Source organism: Quercus suber, unplaced genomic scaffold (assembly GCF_002906115.3).
Source record: "Quercus suber isolate HL8 unplaced genomic scaffold, Cork oak 2.0 scaffold_1362, whole genome shotgun sequence".
Classification (NCBI taxonomy): Eukaryota; Viridiplantae; Streptophyta; class Magnoliopsida; order Fagales; family Fagaceae; genus Quercus; species Quercus suber.
The window spans coordinates 11,084-23,101 of NW_027070745.1; the positions used below are offsets into that span (position 1 = coordinate 11,084).

General features: G+C 32.7%; 1 long non-coding RNA gene and 1 pseudogene across 3 annotated transcripts; one reads left to right on the forward strand and one right to left on the reverse strand.

Annotated features, from left to right (window-relative positions):
• Positions 1–5,552: 5,552 nt before the first annotated feature.
• On the forward strand, positions 5,553–6,639 carry LOC112004271 (glutelin type-D 1-like; annotated as a pseudogene).
• A 1,792-nt stretch (positions 6,640–8,431) lies between these two features.
• On the reverse strand, positions 8,432–12,005 carry LOC136065944 (uncharacterized). Of its 3 annotated transcripts, XR_010627522.1 has the most exons (3): positions 9,945–12,005; positions 9,102–9,139; positions 8,432–9,014 (listed from the first exon to the last, which is right to left on the reverse strand). It is a non-coding gene; the product is annotated as an uncharacterized LOC136065944 (long non-coding RNA). The 3 variants fall into 3 exon arrangements; XR_010627521.1 differs by having other exon boundaries at positions 8,432–9,139; positions 9,974–12,005; XR_010627520.1 differs by having other exon boundaries at positions 8,432–9,139.
• Positions 12,006–12,018: the final 13 nt, after the last annotated feature.

Sequence of the window (12,018 nt, forward strand, 5' to 3'; positions counted from 1 at the left end):
AAAAAAAAAAAAAAAAAAAAGCTGGTGAATCATATGCGGAGTGTTGGTCCTCCAGGGACTTATAATTTCTCGTCCTTAATTAGGGCCTAGGGAGGTAGGCCCTGCACAATTTTTAATTATATGTCACATGTCTATAAATATTGCAAACATATTGTCATGTACAAGTAATTTTTTGACATGTAGTTTTAACCCAAAATTTTTTTTTTGACATGTAGTATTAATTTTCCACATTATACCAATTAAATAAATTAAGGAAATTGTCACATGTTATTGTAGTATATTTCAAAAAGGAATAAGTGTAATTGTAGTATTCATCCACGAATTTTCAAATTTAACTTTTATAATATCTTATAGATAGATAAATAGATCGGTTTTGAAGTTCTTACATTTAATTTAAGTTTTAACTGCGAACACTAACCAAGGAAATTTTTAATAAAAAGTATGCCTTTGTATTTTTAGAACTTAGAACCTCAAGTTTCTAAAACTATTTCTTTAAATGAAAATACTTTTAAATAGCCCTTTTTTTATAATTTATCTTAAAATACACGTTACATTCTATAACCACTTCTCATTTTAGTCCATTAAATTTAAAAATTATCATCTTAATCTATTAATTTTGATAACATCGTGCATTTTAGTCCTTTTATCTATCACCATTAAAAAGTTTATGTTAACTCCTTTGAAACGACTTCATTTCAAATTTTTAACATTATAAAACACTTTTAAAGATTTTTGTATTTAAAATAAAAAATGACAATTTTTAGGGGACTAAAATGGCAAAGTACCACCTCCTAAGCAAGGGTCACGTTTGTAAATGACACACGGCACTCGGATCGAGCTTTCAGAAGCATGGCCCCGCCTCTATAACAATTTTTTGAGTTACTTAGCAACAATTTGAAATGTATAATGTGTGCTTATTATAGATATAGAAAATTAAATATACGTACATTTGGTTAAATAAAAGCCTTTTAAAATCTTATGTGTTTATGTGTATATATATTTGAAATAAAGAAGTGATGTCATAGTCTTTGACAAGACTACTACATTCTTTGCTCATAAAATATCTCGAAAACCCTCTAAATAAATAGTATGGTAAATGAAAGTTGAGAACTCTTATAGCATGTCTTTCAAGTCTATTAAGCCTGCAGCCATCCAGATGTCTCCAAAGAAATATATAAAAAAATTTATAGAAACTTGAGATTAGAAATAGTCTATTTGTTGATAAGTTTTGACATTATAAGGTCAGTGAATTAATTTTTTCATAAACTAAAATCATTCTATCTAATAAACTCATAATATATATTTTCAGCTATAATTTATTAATTATTAGTATGTATATGTAAAGGGTATAAAAATTTAGTTGCAATGCTTAGTGTAGGGTTCAAATTCTTTACGTAAACCCAAAGACAATTAATTTGTAGAGTATGGGTCAAAGAACTAGAATTAGTAAGGGATTAATAACAATGGATCATAACCATTTCAACAGTGCATTGATCAGTTTGTATACATTGATAGTTTTAATCACTCTCTTGTTTTTTTTCTCTCTCTTTTCTTTCCTCCTTCTTCCCCCGTCCAATTGACAGGTGCTCCCCCTTATTATATAGTCACTCCTACCCTTATCTCCATCGTCCACGTGCTCCCCATCCATGAACTTGCTCAAGTACCTGTCACGTCAGGCAGCTTCTTTTTATCTCTGTGTGAGTGGCGGTAGGTTAGGATGCACTGTTCAGAGGTCTTCTCCACATAAATGCGGCCAGAAAAGCTGTTGCAATGCATTGAATACGGTGGCAGCAGCCTTTCCCTCAGATATTTCCCCATCCTTATCGTTCTTGAATATGCTTTGAGCTTATCTTGATCAGGCGGAGTCCTCGGACAGTCATTCGGGCTTTTCCCCTACTCAATTAGTCTCCGATATCATATCAGAGCAAAACATCTTCCTCGGACAGGAGATGTCCTCCTCGGACTGGAGACATCCTCCTCGGACAGCGATGATCCTTCATCAAGAGGACTCCACTCCTATCTGGGCCTTGTCTTTTCCACATTCCTCTTTTCGGATGTGAAACATTCCTCTCGGGGGCATTCGGCCCATTAACTTGGGCCTGACCCCCTTTTCCCCCACACTTAGTATACATGAAAAAAAAAAAGAAAAAAGAAGAAGAAGAAGAGTTAATTAAGTAGCTTGTAAACAAATTCAAGCTTTTTCAACCACAAAAATGACCCAAAGTTTTACATTTAATCTCATCCAATGATGAGTCCAAGTTTGGCTTGTATTTGAAATAAAATCTAAATATAATCATGAACATTTAATACTTGTATATTTAACTTGTTTATAACCCTAGGTGCTACCATGCATGGCAATAACACATTTTTTTTTTTTACTTTTTTTTTTTTTTTGATGGGATGGCAATAACACATTGATGAAGCATAACTCGTTTAGCTTGATGTCTCATTCTTTCTTTTCTCTCAATACTTTTTTTTTTTTGGTAAACCTCACAATACTTCATATTTAGTATATGTTTGGATACGAATGAAAAACAATGCGAGTGGGTCTTGTGCATTGTTTATAGAACTCATAAATTTTATTTTTCAATAAATTTTTTTATAAAAAATAAGTTTTACAATATTATTTACATATTTAAAAATTATTTTATTATAATATTTTCAGTTTTTAATTTTTAATTTTTAACAAAATAATTTATATCTACGCGAAATGTTAATAAGATTTATAATTCAAGAGTCTTGTATCGTCGGTCCTTCTGGCCCTTCTGCAATATTCTGCACCGAAAGCAAACTATGTGGACACTGTTTCCCCTGCATTATTGAAGCTTAAAGCAATGGCAGTTAGTTATGACAGTTGTATATGAAGTGTCGGTCCTTCTGGCCCTTCTGCAATATTCTGCACCGAAAGCAAACTATGTGGACGCTGTTTCCCCTGCATTATTGAAGCTTAAAGCGATGGCCCTTAGTTATGACAGTGGTATATGAAGTGTCGGTCCTTCTGGCCTTTTGCAAGGAAAATTTTTAGTTAATTTTAGAGTATAGTTAAATAGTACTTTATTCTCTTATATTTCTTATATTTATAATAGATATTATCATAAATTTAATAAATAAACTCTATTATAAATGTGAGAAAAAAAAGTACCATTCTTGACACTTTAAATGCCCAAAAATTATTCTTTCTGCAATTTTCTGCACCGAAAGCAAACTATGTGGACACTGTTTCCCCCTGCATTATTGAAGCTTAAAGCAATGGCCCTTAGTTATGATAGTTGTACATGAAGTGTCGGTCCTTCTGGCCCTTCTGCAATGTTCTGCACCGAAAGCAAACTACGTGGACACTGTTTCCCCTGCATTATTGATGCTTAAAGTAATGGCCCTTAGTTATGACAGTTGTATATAAAGTGTCGGTCCTTCTGGCCTTTTGCAAGGAAAATTCTTAAATTATTTTGGTATACAGTAAAATAGGACTTTATCCTTTTATATATATTTTTTATGAGTTTATCTCCTTATATTTATGATAAATTTCATCATAAATTTAATGAAAAAACTTTATTATAAATGTAAAAGAAAAAAAATACTATTTTTTACGCTCTAAATGCCTAAGAATTAGCAATTTTCTGCATCGAAAGCAAACTATGTGGACACTGTTTTTCCTGCATTATTGAAGCTTAAAGCAATGGCCCTTAGTTATGACAGTTGTACATGAAGTGTCGGTCCTTCTGGCCTTCTGCAATATTCTGCACCGAAAGCAAACTATGTGGACACTGTTTTCCCTGCATTATTGAAGCTTAAAGCAATGGCCCTTTGTTATGACAGTCGTATATGAAACTTACAGTCTTTCATCAGCTTTTTTTTTCCTTATCTTTTCGAAAGAGACAAACTCGAGTACCGTGTAAGAATATATATTCTCTATACATACTTCAAGTTTGGTAAAGAATATTTTAACTGTTTGGCTTTGGAAATGCTCAAGTCAGTCAACACAAAAAAAAAAAAAAAAAAAAAAAAAAAGAAAAGAAAAGAAAAAGAAGAAGAAGAAGAAGAAAAAGAAAAAAGAGATGCAGATTCACATGAAAGGCTACAAACAGAGCAAGCACAAATCATACCACCTACACTATGCCTAGACAACCAATAATCCATAAGAGTGAGAGAATGGTGCTGGACAGCACCCATAACTTTGCATCGGCACTGTTTAAGTCGGCATGATTTTACTAAATTAGCCCTACTTTAATTGGAAAAACAACACCACCTTAATGATGAGCGTCAGTAGCATAGAAAATAGCAAATGTTGCATGCTTTTACTTAAATACAATAAATGGTCATTGTATAATTTTCTATTACATGAAGGGATGTGAAAGTGCAAGAAGTAACTTATTAGTGGTTTCAAAAAAAAAAAATAAAAAAAAGAAGTAACTTATTAGTATATGAAAGCAGAGAGTACAACAAAGAATAAGTTTTTTAAACTCGAGTTGCACGTGACATTGTGAAATTTGACTTTTTCTAATTCGAGTTTTAAAAAAGTAATTGGATTTGTTTGGATACAGCTTATTGTTGTTGAAAGTTGCTGAAAATTGATTGTTGTTGAAAACACTGTAGGAAAATAATTTTTAAATGTATAAATAGTACCGTGAGACCTTTTTTTTTTTTTTAATGCATAAACAGTACTGCTACAGTGCGTAAATAGTGTGCTACAGTATGTGAACAGTAATAATTATCTCTTGTGATTTTACTGTTTATGCGTTGAAAAAAAAAAAAGTTCTGAAACATGAACTTGGAAACGCACCGCAACTTGTTGTATTATCCAAACACATACATATTATTAAATATTTATCAAACAGTGGTAAAACACTAATAATTTTGGCCAATAATAATATTTGGCCATTTTAGCCAACGTTGCTCTTGGCTTCTTTGATAAATTTCCATTTAATTATGGATTATTGATTGATTTGAAAGGAGAAATCAAGTCCAAGTGATGCACTTTTGTTTTCAATGAACACCAAGATACTAAACAAACATTACTCCGATATCACTAAGTGCCAATTTTCACTCTATTCTAATACACAGCTAGAATTCAAGGCCAATCCAGGATTCCAGATACATCACCTATTCAATTATTGAGTTGTTAACTTGTTGAAACCAAAATATTTTCATTAAACTCTATATTTCTTGAAGAGAACAATGAAGAAATTTGGACTTCGATTTCTACCAAGAACAGGGAAAAAACCAATGATATGTAAAAAAATAAATAAAATTAAATCAAGCCAGAAAAATATCCACAATCAAAAGTTGAGAGAGTGAAAGAGTGCCCACCATCGTGCAAGAGAAGGGTTAATAGGCCAATCCAAGTAATCCAGTGAATGCACTAATCGGCCTATGGGCCGTTGTTTTGAATGGTCTGGCAGACTAGCCTCAGTGGATCCCGAACACAAGTTTCAGTCAATTGCCATTTGATTTAGGGCTTAAATTATCAATTGTGCTACTCACATTTTCTTATTTCTATAATTTTTTTGTGTGAATTTAGAGTAAGATACCACACAATATGTGGATGTAGTATAATGGATGTATCTTCAAAATAGTTGCATCTGTTTCACTCGGAAGTAGATGCGGAACAAACTATGATAACAACGATACCTCCTAGTCATGTATCAAAAATTAAGCACAAATCGCTCCTCGGCAAGGCCTAAAGATTTTTTAAACTAGGATGGTGCCTTTTCTTGGCAAGAAGGGTAGACTGTGTCTCTAGACCTTGAACTAATCAACATTTACAAATGAAATCAATGGATTCAATTTTAGAGCTTTTAGCGCAAAGTCAACGAACAAAATTGTGCTTCCCCACCATACAGAATTGTGCTTCCTGAATCAGAAGAGAAGGTCCTCGCAATTAAGAAGGGTGATGCTATTGCCCTTCCTCTTGGCGTGGTTACATGGTGGTACAATGAAGAGGACACTGAGTTAATTGTTCTTTTCTTGGGAGATACTTCAAAAGCTCACAAAGCTGGTGAGTTTACTGATTTTTTCCTGACAGGTTCCAATGGGATCTTCACTGGGTTCTCTACCGAGTTTGAGCCGTCCGTGGGACTTGGATGAGAATGTTGTGAAAACCCTTGTCGGAAAGCAGTCAGGCAATGGAATTGTCAAGCTTAATGGGAACTTTAAAATGCCTGAGCCAACGAAGGAACATCGATTGGGTTTGGCATTGAATTGTGAGGAGGCTCCATTAGACGTGGACAGTAAGAAAGGTGGAAGGGTCGTGGTCTTGAACACTAATAACCTTCCTTCGGTTGATGAAGTTGGGCTTGGGGCTGACCTTGTTAGGTTGGATGGAAGTGCCACTTGCTCTCCTGGATTTTCTTGTGACTCAGCATTGCAGGTGACTTATATTGTTAGGGGTAGTGGCCGTGTTCAGGTTGTTGGTGTTGATGGCCGTAGGGTCATGGAAACATGTAAAACACAATTTTTACACATTTTGTCTTAAAAATGCTTCACATCAGTCTTTCTAAAATCATGTAAAACACAATTTTTACACATTTTGCCTCAAAAATGCTACACATCAGTCATTCTAAAATTGTGTACAAATGTGTATATCTCTACACGAGCTACAATAACCGTGTAAATATGCACGATTACTGTAGCTCGTCCATTTATTATTTTACTAATTTCCGTTCGCTCCTTTTTTTCTCTCTCTTCTACGGGCTCAACAAACTCAGTAACTTCTCATCTTTTTTTTTTCCTCAGATGCACACAAACACATCCACACAAACAAATCAACACAGAGATACACTTACTCAAAAAAAAAAAAAAAAAACACACACACACACAAACACACGCACACACAGATACACAAACACACCCACACACAAACAAACCCAAACGAACAAACAACAAAGAGACAGATCGATGCTTATCGGAACGATCGGTGCTTGACTAGAACGATCGTGGGTCTCGCTTGATCGGAGCTCGTAGGTCTCGCCTGATCGGAGCTCGTGGGTATGGGTCTTGCCTGATCGGAGCCTGATCGAAGCTAGGGAGCTAGGGAGATCGGTGCTTGTGCTTATGACCGAGATGGTGTGGATTGGAGCTTGTGACCGAGATGGTGTGGATTTAGACCGAGAGGGAGAGTTGATTCAGAAATGGGCATAAAGGTAGAGAGATGGGTATAGTGAGAGAGCAACATTTCAAAAAAAATGGGGCGAGAGAGAGAGAGAGAGCGTGCGTATGTATAGGGGTTAGTTGAGAGAAATAATAAAAAAATTGAGAAAATTGATTATTTAAATAAAAGATGTGATAGAATAGATGAACTGATGTGAGTATTTTGTAAAAATGAATGTGTAAAATAGAAAAAGTAGGTTTTTAGTGTAAAAATAGATGTGTAAAATACACGAACTGATGTGGTTGCTCTTAAGGCGGGTGATTTGTTCACCGTGTCAAGGTTTTTTGTTGTTTCAAAGATTGCCTCTCTTTAGGGTATGGAGTGGTTCTCTATCATCACCACCCCAAGTTAGGTTATAACATGATAAGCATAAATGATTGTCAAATAAAAAAATGATAAGCATAAACCTGGTAGACTAGCCATTTTGGTTAAGGGATTACATTATCAATTGTGCTATTCACATTTTCTTACTTCTATAATTTTGTGTTAACTTAGAACTAGATACTGCATAATATGTGGATGTAGCTTAATGTATGTATCTTCAAAATACCATTTCCCAACTGGAACTACAATCAACTTAAATTATGGAGACGAGTCCCAATATTGAATAATTGTTCAATTTTATAGTAGCTCAGCTAGGACTTTTGGAAAACTGAAGCCAGGTTTTTCTTTTTTCTAGTTATAATAATGTCTAAACTAATGTAGAATAAATTCAAGATCTACTACAAGTGTTTCTTAATTATAGTGGAAAGGTTAGCCTGTAAAGTACATATCATAATGTGGTTATTACATGATTGTTAGAGGTTCTGAGTACGCATTTACGTGAGTGCTTAAAGGCTCTTCTATTTTTTTGAGTAAAAATTAATAATTTGCATTTATTATAATTTAGAAATATTTTGATTATTTTTCAAACAATTAAAAGAATAAACTTTAGATATAAGCAATAATCGTAATTTCTTTTTTGCATGTAAAGAAAAAAAAAATCTTAAATTTTAGGAATTTTCTTTTTGAATTCAAAATAAAATTTGTTATTTGACATTTATGACCATATTTATCTTTCATTAATGAGGGTATTTTTTTAACCACATAAATGTTCAATTGAAAAAAAAAAATTCCTCTTATATATAATATAGATGTTGTAGATTTATTTAATTAAGAACAAAACCCTATTATTATCCACACTATTGTAATAAGGACAATCAACATTTATGTTTCATTTTGGTATATCTGTCCAGTCCTGGTGTTATATCTTTTGTTTTGTTATATTTATTTCTTGCAAAGAAGTCAACTATAAAATCATCAATAACTTATGATATTTCAGCAGGCCAGTAATATAGGAGCGTTGAAGATTTTGTTTATGCAATTTTACGAAAATAGAGAGAAAAATAACACAAAGATTTACGTGGTTCGGCAACATGCCTACATCCACAAGAACGAGCAACAAATGGTTTCACAATATGAAAAATAGAGTTACAACATATTTATACTACCCATACTAAAAAGCCCTAACTCGATGCATTGAAATCATTGCACTCACACACTTATTCAGAATATTAGCCACCATCTCTAACAAGGAGTCTAGGGACCTCTTCTTGTTGGTTGTCATTGATTCTTCAACTACATGGAACAAACAAGAATATTTTCAATTGATATCTGCTCCAACTTGACACTTGATTTTTTGCTAGACATAGAAGTCTGTCATAAGACAAGTTGCAAGTCATGTCATAAGACAAGTTGCAAGTCATCTAAAATAGAAACCAAAAACTGATGTAACTAAATGCACTCAACATGAAGCATGCTAATGAAGACGTAAGACCTTGTCAATTTTCATCAGCTAATACCATAATCATAGTCATCGAAGAGTAGCCTGCCATTAGTTAGGACAAAACTTAATATGATCTCTTTTATCAAATTACTGGATGAAAGACAAATGAAATTGTTTAACAGAGTTAACCTTAAAAAACATGTTGAAAATTCTGAGTTGACCAGTGCCTAACAAGAAACATATTCAAGTAAGGTTAGCTCATTGCAAATGTGATGAAATTTTAAGTCTTAGGAAGTAGAAATAATTCTAGCACATTAGCAATGCTAAAACCAAATAAAATGGAACTTCATCTAAACAATTTTAACGTGATTATCTTATGAAATATTTTGAAAATTTTGTGGGTGAATAAAACAATATTGCAAATTTTGTAATTAACCGAATTAATTAGTACAGGCCTAGATTTTAATTTTAGACTTTCAAGTAATCAACCAAGGTTAAGCAAGAATTGCTTCTTCATCTGCACAATCTAGAGAGCATAAATGACATATTTAACAACCAATGAAAAAATTCTAAGATAAACAATCCATTTTAGAAATTGACATCTAAAAGTAAGCGAAACTACCACCTAGGGAGGGCCAATAAAATCTCCGGCACAGCAAGCCAAAAAGCTTCTAAGGGAAAAACACAAATAGACTGATCAGGGGAAAAATCCCCGGTGGTAAAAGACTAGAGAAGTTGTTATTTGATTGAGACTGAATGTAAATCTTAAAAGAAAATATGAAAGTACTTCAACATCTATTTGAGCTCAGAAGTGTATTTTTTTTCCATGATTTTTGAAAAACTGCTCTCACAGAAGGTGCTAATGAGTTCCAGTGCTTGAGACAAAAAGGTGCTGGATTCATGTGATATGTCATAGGTTTCATAACTCTAATTGTCCATTACTAGATTATGTTATATGCTAAGTATCTTTGAGAATGTAAGGCGTTTTAAAAGATGAAAGCAATGCCTTGCTAATGAACTGAATGCACTCACTAAGCAAACATTGTTCATGGAAGTCTTACAAGTTACAAGCAAGCTTATTGGAAATCATGTAGTTTCCCTGCAAATCAGCAAGTCAGGTGAATATGAATCATAACAATGATGAAAAGGAAAATAAAGAAGATATTTGCAACCACTTTGCTGTTAGAGTTTCACATCAACATATTTGCATCATGTCTGGATCTCACACAAATGGAGAAGATAATAATATCAAAACCTCTTGTAGTAACTAATCAACATCTTTAGTCCAGATTAAAGTATTTCTCTTGATAGTTCTTGCGATTAAAGTAACTAGCATTTAACCTGCGCAATGTTGGGGAACATATTACACATTTAAAATACCATCAAATTGACATAACAATACAATAAAATACAACAATTAATATGTTTATTAAAGGCTTTGTTTTAATAATGCCAATCAATTCAAGAAACAAAAATTACAATTGTGTGATGTAGAGTCAAGTTCAATAACAATGTCAAAAGTCTAAAATTCTCCATAGTAGAAAATAAAGTCTAAGAACTTATTAACCGAAAAAACATCTAGTGAGCAAAGCCATATTCTAGCTAGCCCTGATGTACAGTAAATGCCAGCTCTGTTTCACTTGGATGAATTGAGTCATCATTAGCCACCTACAAACACTATAGCACATATGTAGAATCGCCTCAAATGTAGTCCATCTTGAACATGCCAACTACAACAGTATACACAATAGGAACAAAATGGATTCTTTGGTGTGCTAAATGGGTGATTGTTGTCCAACTGGAGGCAATAGCATAATGAAGACCTATTTAAATGTAACATTTGAAATAATAGAGACTAATACAACCTTTTGAGCTCCATGTAAGGAGAACATATTTAATAATAATATAAGGTAAAATTCCAATGTATAAATACAAGGAAACAATATTTTAATTTCTATTGGTAGAAAGTAAGTGATTGATAAGGGAAAGCATAGCTGATATAAAGAGAACTTTGATATACTTATAAGTATTATAAGATCTTTTATAGCCTTAGCTCTGAGCAACAAAATGACTTACACCTGTTAGGGAAATCCAAATTGGGATGTTGATGCCAAAGATTGATGTTCTAGTCTTAAAAAGGTATTAAAAAAATAAATAAATAAAATAAGCATCAAACATGGTTAACAATTGTGATTTTTAATATACAAACAAACATCTAAATTAAATCTGAGAAAAGTTGAAAACCATAAAAGAAAAAAGAACCTAAAACAAAATTGGAAAAGAAAAATAAATTCATATTTTTTCTCTGCCAAGTTACACTTTGCTCAATCTTTTGTAGTCTGAATTCTAAGAATGCATCTTACCATCCTAGCCACCAAATTTCCACTATGGAAGTTTCAAATGTGTAATGGTCACAAGCATTATAGTGTCAAGAGTTTTTTTTTAAATAATTAAAAGTGTAATTCAAGTGGTTCTTTAGAAAATTATACTAAACCGATGTCCAAAGTTGAAGCATATACATGCTAGAGGAATTGCATCTAAAATCTCATCTTTAAAAAATTTAAACACATCAAGCAATTTGGATATTTTCTGTTTTCTTAACATTTTACATCAGATTATCAGAGAATAGAGGTAAAATTTCTTCTTTTCACCAAGTATAGACATTTCCTTCACTTTAGATAGACTATTAATTCTACTTTAATTCTATTTTAATTTCTTCTAAAAAGTCTCTTTTAAAAAAATATCAACTAAAATCTACAAAGTAATAAACAGAACAGGTAAGAGGCCATTATAACTCAGGTAGGATTTTCATATTGTGAGGGGTTTTCCTTGATTTAACGAATAGAGAGGAAAAGGGTTATTAATCCAAATTCCTAAATTGACAGCGAACCATAATCGAAGAGAATATATATTAGGAAAATTAATTGAGACTTTTGCTTTGATTTAGAGACTCTAGATTGTAGAAAGATTCCACTTTATTGTTGCAGAGGAAGAAATTGAATGATTTAAATCCAAAAGAGAAGAATTCAAACAAACCCATTACCGAAAATATTTATTAGAAATAGCCACAATCATAATTCCGATTTCCTTAACCCTAATTTCTGGA